The sequence below is a fragment of the Phoenix dactylifera genome, chromosome 15 (assembly GCF_051530095.1).
Source record: "Phoenix dactylifera cultivar Ajwa chromosome 15, Ajwa_hap1_PhDact_Kaust_v1.1, whole genome shotgun sequence".
Classification (NCBI taxonomy): Eukaryota; Viridiplantae; Streptophyta; class Magnoliopsida; order Arecales; family Arecaceae; genus Phoenix; species Phoenix dactylifera.
The window spans coordinates 16,961,455-16,975,206 of NC_143204.1; the positions used below are offsets into that span (position 1 = coordinate 16,961,455).

Consider the following 13,752-nt stretch of genomic DNA (forward strand, 5'->3'; position numbering starts at 1 on the left):
CTCTTAATCTGGTTGCCAAGAAACATCTCACTCCATTTAGTGGGGGCTGGGGAGCACTAGAAAGGAATTATTTCTTTTGGAAACAAAGGCATTTCAAGTTTTTTTTCTTGTACCAATTTTTTCCATGGCAAGCAAATACTATGAAAAACAAGACTTTGTTACTAACCTATATTAATCTCAAAGACAACCTCAGTGGAAAAACAAGTGGCACATGTGATGGGCACACTGGTGATCTTAAGAACACACCCCAGGGTAAGCTCCCTAGGTGTGCAAATCAAGAAGACAGCAACCTAAACAGTAGCTGGTAATGGTAGATCGTAATGAGGTCATGATACAGATTAAATCTGTAACAAAAGAATATTAAAATGACCAGCTTGCGCGAGGCTTGAGCCCGTACAGTGCAGAGATCTGAGACCAACAGAATAAATTGACTTGTAATTGCATGGGATCCCGGTTGCAAGCAAGAATCTAAACCAGATGCACGCCTACTTGATGAACATGGGGCTTTGAGAGATCTTTCAAAGATGAGATTGGTTATCCTTCAGACAACAATAGACGAACTAACTCTATGCTTGGTGGCATATTTTATCTTTGACCTTCAATACTAAATTGAGCCATATTCTTACCAAAGCCTTTGTGAGATTTACGCAAGCCATCATGGGAGACTGCACCAATATTCCACCCGATGAAATACTGATAAAAAATCAAAAAAAAAAAATTCATATTATATGGAATTCTTGAGTAATATGTACAAATGCATAATAGATATAATACAAGCTGGACAATATATGATACAAGGATAAGTGAAGATTGATATATAAATATATCAACTATAAAAAGTTGCATATTAAGCTAAACAAAGTAAAAGGGATCAATTATAAAAGCCGGAATATCATGAGACATAAGATAAGAGAGCAAACATGGAAGGCAACCATGTAGCTAGCAAGCAAGATAGCTATGTGGCTAGTTCTTGGGATGCTTCCCTACACAATCTTGGAGAATGATCCATTACACCCTGAACTATAGGGAACATATATAATTAGTTGGTATTTAAATAAAATATAAGATTAATGATTCAAGTCAGTGAGTCGAGAAATAATGGTTGAATCCAAATAATTCCATTTTGAAAGTTCAATTTATGTCAGAGGATAATAAGAATGTTAAAATATCAAGCGTAGAAGTAGGCCAATGTTTTCATTGGCAAATAGAAGGTTTATAAATCCATGCCCAAGTAGTCATCACTTCTTAGGTCATAATTGCTATCTTATTAGGTTCAATCATCATAGCTATCCTGCATCCATAAAAACATTCCAACCGATGGTCAGAATTTTTTTGAATATGTCCTCGAATTTATTTCCAACTAGAACAAAACTCAGATTGGAAAAGAATATGGTCCTTGGGTGCCCTTTGTTAGAATTATGTTCTTGTTTATTTTTTCTTTCTAATTGGTCAGGTGCTTTTTTATCTTGGAAATCATACAATTACCTCATAGGGAATTAGCTATGCTTATGAATGATGCAAATACTATTTTTGCTTGAGTTTACCCACACCAGTGCGTATTGGGATCGACTAAATGTATTTCTGAAAATAACCAATACTTTTTTTGGAACAATCTGCATAAAATATAACTTCTTACATCTTCCTTCCTCTTCTTCATATATTTACCTCATGAGGAGTTAGCTGCACCTACGATGTTTCTGGTTTTTTTCCCCCTTTTTTGGCAGGATGGTCCAATAATGAACCATGGGGAGAGGATGAAAGGGGGAAGTGGGCATCATATAAGAAACTTCTGACAGACGTTGTGGTTAGGGATTTAAAATGAATACCTTTTCCTGAAATTGTAGCCTATGATAAGAGCTCTGATGAAAATTTACATAAAGCTAGGCTTGTGGTATGGCAAATTGCTTTGCCACTGGTGTCCAACATCAGAAACTTTGCATCACCTGAAGATAAGGAAGAGATGCCACTAAGTATAAGCTCTGGAAGAGATGGGGGTGTTCATGTAATTTAATTTATTCTGTATAAATGACAAAAATTGACTGTTAAATAGATTCATTTAAGGTAAAATTGCCCGTTAAATAAGAAATTATCTCCTCGCCCCATATAAATGCAACAGTAGCTAACCTGCCCTTATCCTAAGGATAGAGATTCTACATAATTCAGGTTAGCAAGTATTTTAACTAATTGTGGAGTGGCTAGGATCCAGAAAGACGTTTCTTGTGTTTGGATCACCTCCAGGGGAGTTGAAAGCAATGATACACAGCATTTAACAAAGTACCAACGGCCAGATGTCAGGATGATGCTTTGCAAACAATAGCATGTTCTCTTTGTCGTAGAGCACCCAAGGTCTGCAATTGGCAAAATAAATAGTAAAGATGAATCTCTTGAAAATGTTTTAAACACTTTAAAGACAATGAGATCTCTAATTTGATAGCTAGCATCCTTCGTTCTACTTAGAACTGAAACAAAATAGATAATATCATACACAATCCAGAAAAGCTTTTGACACATGGATGCTTGAAATATGACCTGTTTTCTACAGTGAAAAGAAGACTGACCAGCATAGATACGAACCTTGTTATATTATGGGGCACCATTATGGCTTCCATCTCCAGATTCTGAAGATTTCTAGTTGACGGAGATGAATAAGAAAGAAGAGACATAAAAAGGACCTGCAGCAAATAGTTGAGAAAGTGCAAAAACAACGTACCGTGTATGGCTGCCAAGTTGTCTTCTGTGTACACTCCAAGTGGCGAGCCATGAACAGACATAAGTATCTCACCGTGCTTTGGTAGCCTTACAGTTTTCAGAGTCATGCCAAAAGACAACCGGTTACTGGTTGCCTGCAACAAATATGATAATATCCGGACCTTAAAAAACTAATACTTCGATGCTTCCTGGGAAGAAAAAAATACAAGGGTTAAAGAAAAGGTGCAAAGTGTCTGCAACATCATCAATACAAATTTCTTTAATTAATAAAAGTGATTTTATGCATATGTTAAGCATCTAACAAGCTCATGAGAGAATTATCAATATCTGAGCCAAAATATAGCCTTAAGCAAATACAGAGGTACATAACCATAAGATGAAGATACAAACCCCAGGAGTTCAGAAAGTGTCTCTTGTTCCAGGCATCTGGTCTTCTGATGATTCATTCAAAATTTAGAATGCAGGAAGATCAGAACAAAATAATTCTGTAAGCTCAAGGAAAGATGATGAGACTCGGAGGTTTTGAAAGGGTGATGTTTACTTAACATACAAAATCAGGAATTTGCAGGTTTGCAACCTCTAAGAAGTTCTTCCTAACTGGGAAAAATCACATCAAGCAGCAAAGATAAATTTAATATTAAGTCAGAAAGTTGATATATATATATATATATATATATATATATATATGGAAAATACAAATATTATACAAACCTGAGTTTACTGAAAATTGAAGACCACTAACAGAATCAAGTGAAGCACGCATATTTCTATCATCAACTTGATTTCCAGGCAAAAATGTGTCTTTAGCATTCCATTGCAACTTTTGTACTTCTCATTTCTTATCACCGAGAGGTTCGGCAATTTTTCCTGGAAAAATGTTATTGCTGGAGTCTCCAGTCGTTCCTTACTCAAGTATGAGCAAAGCAAGCTCAAGCGAGAAAGCAAGTTTTCAGTCTCTGCTGCACAAACAGCTTGAATTGCAGCAATTCGACGTTCAACCATCCAAGCATAACTCTTTGCTTAGACTAGTTAAAGTACTAACAGAAAAAAGGCAGGAGCAAAAGAAGTGTTGTAAACCTCAAGAGTTAGCGATAATAAAAAGATGCAACAAAAAAGGGAACAACTTATGGCTTTAGAATGCAATTTAACGAAAAAACAAATGACCAAATACGAGTATGTACTGCTGACTAAAGTGAAGAGTGCATATTATCACTAAATAAGAAAATATAAACCTGAGGGAAAAAAGTTTCAGAAAAAGATAAGGGTGAATGTAAAACCAGGACAGATAGGGCGATTAACATGGGAGGTAAGGGGATCAGTTGATCTATAAGGATTCATACATCAGATAGGGCTCCATGTTTGTGCTCATGATTAAGTCTCCATACACATTTGTCAACAACATATAGCTAGCTTTTGTTGAAAAGTTCTACCTACTTAGTATTTAAATTGGGATCTTTCCTTGCACTTGTCATTAGCTTGCTAGCTAGAATCTACTACTTAAGGTGCTTCACCCATAATAAAAAAATTTCTCCAGAATCACGTGGACACTCTTGTATCCCACCTGCTTACTAGAACTTCCACCCAGACTCAAATTTGGTATCTCTTATTGCATATAAAAATCAATATCCGCATAAATGTGTGGTTCTCCATTATAACATCATTTAACTCGCAACAATATATTTATTTAAGAATAAGAAAATGATTAATTTTCATCGTTTTATGGCATACTTAAATATAGTTTTATAGTCTCGCATCCTAAGCACTTATCATATGGTAAATTATTTAAAAGCATCATTTTGCTCACACCCAGTGCTCATTTAGGTAAGTAAGGTTATAAGTGAAAAAGATGTATATTTATGGAAGAGATCCCAAGGCGTACATTAGTTGGAATGATAGAATGTAGAAACAGAGGGATGCTTTGGAAAAATAAGGATCTAAAAACCAGAGTTCAAGAATGCAAGTATAACTGATACATAGTAATGGTACTGTTAGTACACTTGATGACCAAGGGAAATTTCTGATGGCAATTTTAGTTATCTTGGACTTATTATTAAGAAAATTTAGTAGCAATGAGCAATACATTTTTAATGTGAATGAGAAGGGTGGGTGAATTGGAGATGTGCTCATGAGAATTACTTGAACACAACATGGCCATGTTGAAAGACTTTAAAAAAAAAAAGAGATCCAGATTACCAGTAAAGCCTGCAAACCGGTAAGGATCAGAATGTTGGACAATGATGGTCCAAACAAGCATGATGAGGATCAAAAACATGAGAATGTAGGAGTAAATATATAAGATGAAGGCTTAAGAATTAATACATTCTTCATGATGAGCTAGTATAATAGCTGCTTGTGAACCATAATTGTATCAATCAACAGATGCATGGTTGTCATCGGCAAATGAAGATACAGTTTGGCTAAATCAATATATAATTGGTCGGGATTTACAACAACTAGATCAAACCATCCTGGTCAGCCATGATAGAAGAAATTCACTAGACAGTCTTGGGATGTTTTTAAAGCTCTTAACTGGATCTCTGGTTGCAAATAAGTTCCGACAGTTGGGGAAATAAGAATGACTGCAAGAAGATATTTACAAGATGGTACTTTAGAAGAGGAAAGAAAGATTTGAAGAAGGTAGATGAAGTGGCATAGTGTCACCTTATTAACAAATTAAACCTTAATGTAAAGTAAGTAACATCTGGGTTTATACATTGAAGACAGGTGGATGAGAGGAGTCCTCAAAGAAGAAGTGTTAATAAACAAGAGGATAATAGGCAAGGTTGTCAAAGAGGGTCATTTGTATGAGAGACCTGAAATCCATACACAAATAAGATATTGCAGCTATTCATTTATGTTTGAGTTTATACCTGAAAAGAATAGTTGAGCAAGTGATTAGCCTACTCCACCAAAGCAGGGAAGTAAACAGATAACCCAGATATGTGAAAAAAGAGAAGAATCAAGTAGGACTTATGTTGATAATGTAGACTGCAACCAAAACTGTGCAATGTCGATAGTGTAATGGTGCTTGCACTTAGTATACCGTATTGTATGTCAATATGTGTGTGAGAGAGAGCCACATGCATGAGTCACCTACATGGACTATATCTATGAAATTCTATGTGAATGTAACCAAAGAACCCTAATACAGGCAGACTTAACTAAGTCAGACAAACCCTTATATTAGGTCATTCAAGCAACATCTAAATTTTTTGCCTTATACTAATGATCCCCTTGAAAGCCAATCTCCATATCCGCATCATCAATGAGTGTTCTTTTGTTTTCTTTTTCTTTTCCCAGATGAAAGGAAGGAGACCCACAGCCAAGCCATCAAGATTTATATAGCTAAAGACTTTGAAATGGATGAAATTTCCATGTTTGCAAACTTTTTTATGCAAAAAAGATGGTGGATCCCTGTAACATGGGCATAGGAAGTACATTGCAATTGCTTGCTCCCACATCTTGAAATTTTAGATATTAGAATATGCTTCTGCAAACGTAGTATCATCCATTTGTCAGAACAATGGAAATAACTCAAAGAAAGGAAGCTACATTAGACAGATAGCAGGGTGCATGCATAAGGCAATTGATGTAAGTGTCCATGCAAGATACACTATCCAGAAACTAAAAGATATTGAATATCCACAAACAGGTTTTTGTGCTTGTCGACAATTTAAATAAACAAATTTACTTCTAATAAGATAGAGTAGAACTCGAAACAGAAGAGCTTTTCTTTCGGGGGAAAAACAAAGTTTTTGGATTCCTATCGTTCAAGTGGATCTCAAAAGAATCCTCCAAAAAAGGGTCACTTTTTGAAAAGAAAAGAGAGGTCAAATCAAGAATAAAAACAATCACTTCGATTTTTTTTATTTTTTCATTTGATTGAAGGGGAGGCGTGGCCCTAAAAGCAGCATTTTGTGATTAACAACTACAATAAAATTCATCAAAAAAAGAAAAACGACTCCAAAAAAATCGTGGAGATAAGGAATAACTAGAATTCTTTACATCCATCACTATGAAATATATGAATTTAATACCTTCCCGATTATTGAACGCACACTCTCGCTCCACGACTTGCGCCGCCCTGTTCTCGCTCGGCACAGCCTCGCGATCGGGCTTCGGCTTCAGGGGAGACTCCGTGGCGCCCTCTTCCTCCCTCTTCTCGCCATAGCGATGATTCTTCGTTGAGAAAATCCAAACTAACGAGAGCTCGAGCGAGAGATCGGGATAACCGAGGCCCAGTTTGAAATGGAAACAGGCGGGAAGGCAGAGTAGAGAGGGCTTGGAGAAAACCCTATTTTTGAGAAGATCGGCGCTCCAAGATTTTGTTTTCGACCTCTCGGATCGACGCCTTGAAACAGAACAAACAAACAAAGAAGTACCAGGTTTCTTTTTAAGTTGAAGCTCGCGAGGAGGCAAAAACTCATCAATTTGCCGGGGACGATGAGAAACCCTGAATAGGGTAAGAGATGGTTTTCTAAAACATTTTGGAAGGCTTGCAAGCCACGTGGCTCGAGGAGATCTTTTTCCGTAGCGGGTGCAAATGGGTCCGGTGTGACCGGATCCAAGTCGATCTGACCCATGCTCAAAAGTGAGAGAACATGTATAAACACCGGTCCTGGGTCGGGTTGGACACAAATATGGGCCGGATTGGGTTACGATGCACAACCATTTTCATGGTCCATCACATTTTTCCTTCAGCAGAAGCAGGTCATAAATTAAACAAACATAAACAATATGTAATATGTTACCACCAGTGCCTCATCCAAATTAACTTAGTTAAAAATTATTATTTAAATTTTTTAGTTCTGTATAGATATTTTTTAAAAAAAATTTGTGTATACATCCTTCTAAATATTGAAATTTATGTGAATATCATTCAAAAATTGATATTTGCATGTATATTCTCATCAAATACTTGTTTTGTATGTATATCTTTATTTTTCTTTTTTTTTGTTGTGTATCTATCATTGTCATATAACACCGTTAAGAAGTTAGCGGTTTAAAATTGAAATGACGAAATTATCCTTAGTAGGTAAACATGCAAAAAGAAATGTTTATAAGGATGTACATGCCAATAACAATTTTGTAAGATATTCATCCAAATTGATATTTACGTGCATGCTTTCATAAAATACTATTTTTGTATGAATATTTTTGACATAGCGATTCAGCTAACGTAATTAGCCAAAATTATATTTATTTAAATTAAAAATTAATTAAAATTATAAAAGTATTTTTTTATTTCTAAAACAGGTAACATGTTAACAAATCTCATTAGAAACTAATGCTTCTACATCCTTTGAGAAATTTTTCGAGTGTTAAAACATGTTGAAATAGAAAAAAAAATAAAATTAGATTTTTTGCATGTAAACTCTTCTAAATATATGAAATTGCATGAATACCCTCGTAAAGTATTATTTGCATATATATCCTTATATTTTTTTTATATGTCTACCCATTAAAGATATTTCAATTATTTTCAATTAAACTGCTAATTTTTTGACGCAATTAGATGGTGTGGGCGTATATGTAAGAAAAAAGAAAAATAAAGAATATAGATGTAAATAGTAATTTTAAGAGGATATTCATGCAAATTTTAATATTTAAGAGAATATATATATATATATATATATATATATATATATATATATATATATATATATATATATATATATATATATATATATATATATATATATATATATATATATATATATATATAACCCCAGAGAATCTTGGGTCAATTCTCAAGTCGTACCCCCGTCACCGTCTATCGAGCAATTGAAAATGAAATTACTATATATATATATAACTTATATTTAAAATCCTCCTCGATACGATTCTATCTTGCTTCATGAAGGAATATTGTTATCACGGGCTTCGTGTTATTATGGACAACATCCTACAGTAGCACGGCCATGTCATGGGCCGGATTAGGAGTGCGACAAATTATGTCCAGATCCGGAGCGTGACAATACTAACAGGTGTGAGTACACATGGAGACAAGAAGAAACCATTTGGGGTCTCTCACTCTCAACTGCTTCTTTCTTCCTTCTTTTGTTCTCCTTCCCTCTCTTATTCAACAATTTGGGATGCAGCAGCTGATATAAGGCCAGATCGCCTGCGGAGAAGGAGAGACCAACAAGAACAGAATGCTTATGTGGTGGATCTCTTACGAGTGAATATTGTAAGTAGTACTTGAGCAAGATCCAGTAGAGGATATTTATAGGCACTTGAACTAGGAGGCGGTGAAGGAGGAGGAGAAGGATTTACTTAAAGTAGTCTAGAGATCATAAAAGGAAGATAAACTAAGAAACCACTTGCAGAGAAGAAAACAGACTAGCAGCGAAAACTACAAAGGGGCGGGGTTTATTTCTCTTTGAAAGTGCAGTTAAATTTTTGGGTTTTTTTTTTCTTCGTACTCTCCATTGCTCGAGAAAAATGGTTTCTTTTTATTTTTTTTGACATTTTACTCTCCCCCGCATCTGAGACTTCTCTAACAACAGGTGGTCCTATTTTGCCTCTCTCTCTCTCTCTCTCTCTCTCTCTCTCTCTCTCTCTCTCTCTCTCTCTCTCTCTCTCTCTCTCTCTCTCGTTAGAACCAAAGATGTGGGTATGCCACCAAGATAGTAGCACGGTTGGAACGGGGCTAAAATTTAATCGGAGTGGTCTAAGTTTGAAATGCACGGACGTTGTAACAACCCAGAACCTCACCCAAAATGGCTAGCCGGAAGGTATTGTTTGGGTTCCTTGATCCTGTATAAATACCCAAGATCTACCCAGCGAATAACCGATGTGATACTAAACACACACATGCACGGTTCCTCATATATTCCCCCTGTTCAAGCCCTGACGTCCTCGTCAGGCTAAGGGTTTAAATCTATTCAAATTTAATTACAATTACCACGATCGACCCGTGGTCAGCCCCAATGGATCCGTGCTGCAGTGTTCCCTAGTCCATATAGGTTATAGGCTGGGTCCGCTCTGATACCATTTGTAACAACCCAGGATCTCACCCAAAATTGCTAGCTGGAAGGTATTGTTTGGGTTCCTTGATCCTGTATAAATACCCAAAATCTATCCAGTGAATAACCGATGTGGGACTAAACACAAGTCCGCACGGTTCCTCACAGACGTCGATCAAATATAGGAACCGGATGCCTCTCACCTGGTCTGCCCGGTGGAGTCGCCATCTGATCCGCCGGTACTGAGGTGACGTTGGGGTGACGTACTCACACGTGGGGCAACCTACGGATCAGAGAGGTATGAGTAAGAATGGCCATCCCATCTACCCACATCGAACATTCTTTAGTGGAAGGAAGGCCCAATGGGGCCGCTACGCGGACGGGGTTTCACCTCCCCCCTCCTCGTGGTCTAGCCAAAAAAAAAAAAAAAGATACAGGTTTCTGAGTTCCAATGGCGTGGAAGTTGAGGCCATGTAGAGGGATAGAAGGTCACCTTATGACACTTGCCCTCCAAGTTTCGTGGAGAGATGAAAAGAAATGGCATAGAAATGGAACTGTTTTTTTTATATTTTTCAGAACTCTGTTATTCCAAGGAAACCCATCAAGCAAAAATAGTTGTTTTTTTGCAGCCCATCTCCCGAAAAACACCATTTTCCACATCATATCTCATGAATTTGTGCTTGAAATTTTCTATTTATTTTTCATTTTTCAATCAGAATAAAGTGAAGCTCACCATCCTGGCCAACAATCACTGAAATGAAATCCCCAACCACTCATCTGCTTCTGATTTATTATTTTGCCAGGTGGCCAGCCAAGTAATGTATTGCAAATAGGTCCAACTGTGATACACAATTCACTAACAAGTAAACTGACATATATACCAAAGTCTACCTTGAATATCAGCTAAGACTACAGAAAATGTAAACCATGTTTTATTTATCAAATGCCTGCTTTAATAAAACCTTAATTGGACTCTAGTATATTAGGGGATTATTTCTGCTGGAACACGTGTAACGACCCTGCACCTCATCCAAAATTAGCTAGCCATAAGATTGTTATAGCTAAACCTTCGCAATGCATGCACAATATGGGATTAAAAAACACATCAACATATTTTTGGACATACTTTTTTCATTTAAACTCTGGCCTCCTCATCAAGAAAAGGGTTCGGCTTATGATCAATCTCAAAAAAAAGGCATGTATCTCCAGCTATATGGACTGTGAATTGAGTTCGACTCTAATACCATTTCTAATACAAGATCTTGCCCAAAAGAACTAACTAGAGGGTTACGCATGGGGATCCTTGGCCTTGCTAAGTATCGGAGAATTTCTCAACGTGTACTTGAAGTGGAACTAAACACACATCCCCAATCCATATTTGCCTTATGGTAATTATCTGCTCATAATGAGACTTCATGTAGGTTCAATGTACTCTTATTTTCAACAAAAAGTCTAGCATTTTGTACTTGTCAAAGCATATAGATAGGTGGCTCATAGATGTCCTCATAACAACCTCAACAAGGTTTCTTTGATGTCAATGATGGTTATCCCTTCAGTACTTAGTGGAGCTTATGAAAATTTTATAATTAAGAACACCTGGCTGTTAACATCATAGCTAGATTACAAAAAGAAATATTTTTTAAAAAATTCAAGATCAAGACTTATGTAGCTAAGGGAAGCTAATATGGACAATATTAACAGCAAATAGGGAGTAACATTGTTGTAACAACCATTGAGGCTTCCTTTACTGTTGACTAGGCTTATTAATGTGTCCATGTCCATGATTATTTTGCGCGAGATGACTTTGCTTATATATTTGCCCACCAGTTGAACCACAAAACCAGAGAAGAAATTAAGAAAGAAACGAGGGGAGATGGCTCAGAGAAAGTACATAGAACTGACTGATGGGTAAGTAGGATGGTGTCCTAACAAAAACTAGAGACACAAATGAAGGAACGTAGGGAAGATTCATTAGGTGACGAGGGGATGGCTGGAGGCAGACTTGAAAACTGGGGAGGGAGGGTCCTCGATCCTTATATTTTAAGCATGCTGACACTTCTGCATGCTTCTAATATTGACGCAAGGATATTTTGTGATATAAGGAGTTGTGTGAGGGGGAAAGTTAGGCAACCAACCAATGGCTGTTACAACCATCCTTTCACCTCCCCTTCCCTTCCTTAGGAGCCAAGGATTGCCCAAACATAAAAGCCCTCCACTCATAGAAAACTGCAACACTGCCCCATTTCTAAAAGAACATTTGTGCAACCTTTTTAACATAGTTTCAAAGTCTATGAAAGTGGATTGGATTTCCCGACTATTTTCTTTTTTTTAAACAAAATATTTGCTTGTCTTTCATGTATGAAATTTGGGCCAGTGGCCTCCTTACCACTTGTAAGATACTACAATTCTAGTATCATCTAAAAACCCTAACAGAAGTAGATTTTTGTATGCATCAGGCTTTCGATAAAACTACCAAGAGACTTTATTGTTAAGCTACCGGGAGGCCTGGCATCTTCTTTCCATACGCTTTGGTGACAAGAATGTTTAATTATTGAATTATAAAAGAAAAATGATATATAATTACTTATCTTTAAAATGGTACTGTTATTCGGCGAAGAACTATATGTCACAAATAGATTATCGATTTCTTCCCAAGTAATTATATCATGTTACCTATCTATACTTTTACCATACTTGCCTGATCACGATATGTTATGGAAAAAGTTATCATTGCCATCGAGTGCCATTCGTATTTCAAATCATTATAAAGAGGTTTCTGCTAAACAACCGAGAAGTATGAAAAACAATTACTATTTAGTGTAGTTTGAAGCATGAATCACATGGAGTTTCTAATCAATATGGTGCAAATGCAAGATTATGTCATCCATGATATATTATCTTATTCCCTCGCGATATACATCGAAAAATCTGATAGAAATGTCGAATGACAGCAGCCTTTAGAAGATTTGGTTTAAGACCATAAACATCATTCACATAGTACATAAATTTGCTCGAAATACACGAGATTATGTAGGCAAAAGTACTTATTAGCTTTCAGTTATTTTTGTGGCTCCCTTTGTGAATTTTAATGGTGAGCATTAAAAGAAGAAATTAGATATATTTAATATTCTATTGTTAAAGCCCAAATCCAGGGCGCAACAAGTAAGTCAAGTTGGATCACTGGTTGGCACATTCTAAATCCAATTCATTTCTAAATCAGGTAACAAAAAATAATCAGATTCTAATCCATTTTTTATTTAGGTCCCATTTAAGATTTATTTTATTGGCACTTTAAGTTTACATGTCAAATTGGGTCACGAATAATCCAGAAACAAACAACATAAAACAAAATAAATTAAATATCACTTAATCATAATATAAATAATAATAATCAAAGACATTATCAATAATATATATTGTGCCAAAAATTTGACAGACAACAACATATATACTATAGCAAGATAAAGATGATTGATTGATACATCAACTTATAAGTCATATATAATAGTCTATAATGCATTAGTTTTCAAGTTAGCATGGATCAGTTTGAGTTTGGATAATCTAAAAAATTTCATTTTGTATCAGACCGAGCTATTTTCAGGTCACTTATCAATTAAAAATAGGTGCCAAAGCTAGATAGATTGAAGCGAGACATTCTTTGGCCACTTTGAGATCTATACACACAAGGACTCAATAAGAAGAAATCATAAGATCATGTATATATGTGCATCAGTATTAACATCAGTAAAATAGCCAAACCAGTTTCCTTAAGTGAGTGAGAGGTCTCCAAAGCAAAGTTATATATCATGCTTACCTACTCTTCACAACATATACCCTCCATTTGCTTGACCTATGCAACTCCATATACCCTCCATTTACTTGACCTATACAACACCACCTCACCAAGAAAGGGGTGCTATAGATATTTCACCTTAGAGAGAGGCTCGTTGCCATGCCACCATCAAAAGACAACGCACTGCCCATGCCATTATAGTAGTTTCTCCAAAAGTCAGGGCATTTGGGAAGCCCACATCCATCTACACATCGCTCGGCATGGGTGTCAAGTCTTTAAAAC

The 13,752-nt window shown here is 36.2% G+C and overlaps 1 pseudogene across 1 annotated transcript; it reads right to left on the reverse strand.

The window, feature by feature from the left end:
- Positions 1-285: 285 nt before the first annotated feature.
- On the reverse strand, positions 286-6,740 carry LOC103704294 (uncharacterized; annotated as a pseudogene). The gene is made up of 6 exons (XR_015973520.1): positions 3,421-6,740; positions 3,260-3,306; positions 3,100-3,143; positions 2,711-2,843; positions 2,575-2,628; positions 286-2,348 (listed from the first exon to the last, which is right to left on the reverse strand). The product of XR_015973520.1 is annotated as an uncharacterized LOC103704294 (transcript).
- Positions 6,741-13,752: the final 7,012 nt, after the last annotated feature.